This window comes from Orycteropus afer, unplaced genomic scaffold (genome assembly GCF_000298275.1).
Source record: "Orycteropus afer afer isolate SDZICR_OR568_19922 unplaced genomic scaffold, OryAfe1.0 scaffold00452, whole genome shotgun sequence".
NCBI lineage: Eukaryota > Metazoa > Chordata > Mammalia > Tubulidentata > Orycteropodidae > Orycteropus > Orycteropus afer.
Window position 1 is genome coordinate 689,203 of NW_006922039.1, and position 1,534 is coordinate 690,736.

Below are 1,534 nucleotides of genomic sequence, written 5' to 3' on the forward strand. Positions count from 1 at the left end.
TCACAAGAAAAAGTTCTGGCCCTGATGGCTTCACTGGGGAATTTTACCAAACATTCAGGGAAGAGTTGACACCTATACTACTCAAACTATTCCAGAACATATAAAAAGATAGAATACTCCCAAATTCATTTTATGATGTAACAATAATACTGATACCAAAAACAGGGAAAGACACCACTAAAAAGGAAAACTATAGACCAATATCCCTCATGAATGTAGATACAAAAGTCTTCAACAAGATCCTAGCCAAAAGAATTCAACAACATATAAAAAAAAAATAATAATAAAATAAAATACTTCCGACCAAATGGGATTCATACCTGGTATGCAAAGCTGGTTCAACATCAGAAAAACAATCAATGTAATCCACCACATAAACAAAAGAACCATATGATCATATCAATCGACACATAAATGGCATTTGATAAAATCCAACATCAGTTTCTGTTCACAACTCTCAGTAAAATAGGGATATAAAGGAAATTCCTCAACACAATAAAGGGCATATATACAAAGCCAACAGCTAACACTATTGTTAACGGAGAAAGACTCAAAGCATTCCCCTTACAAACAGGAACCAAACAAGGATGGCCTCTATCATCAATCCTATTTAACACTGTACTGGAAGTCCTAGCCAGGGCAATAAGGCAAGAAACAGAAATAAAAGGCATCTGAGTTGGTAAAGAGGAAGTAAATCTATCTCTATTTGCAGATGGCATGATCCTATATGTAGAAAATCCAAGAAACTCAACCAAAAAAATTGCCGGAACTAATAAAGGGGTTCAGCAAAATGGCAGAATACAAGGTCAATAATAAAAAATCAGTTGGATTCCTCTACATCAACAAAGAGACCTTTGAAAAAGAAATAAGTAAAACAATACCATTTACATTAGCTACCAAAAAGATATAAAGCACTTCTACAAGAAGCTACAAGGGATCTACATAATGGAAGAACCTGTCTTGTTCATGGGTAATAAGACTGAATATTGTGAAAATATCAATACCCAAAGCTATCTACACATTCAATGCAATCCCAATCCAGATACCATTGACTTTTTTTAAGGATATGGAAAAAACAATTACTCACTTCACATGGAAAAGAAAGAGAGCTCGAATAAGTAGAGTACTTCTGAAGAAGAAAAACCAAATGGAAGGACTCACACTCCCGGATCTCAAAACCTACTATACAGCCCAGTAGATAAAACAGCATGGTATTGGTACAAGGATAGACAGACCAATGGACCAGAATCAAAAACCCAGAAATAGACCCATCCCTTTATGAACAGCTGATTTGACAAAGGACCAAAACCTATTAAATGGGGAAGAGATAGCCTCTTTAATAAATGGTGCTGGCAAAATTGGATATCCACCTGCAGAAAAATGAAACAAGACCCATACCTCACCCTATACACGAAAACAAACTCAAGTTAAATCAAAGATTTATATGTTGTTGTTGTTGTTATGTGCCGTCGAGTCGGCCCCGACTCATAGCGACCCCTCCTTGGGTTTCCGAGGGAGTATCAGCTTCTACAGT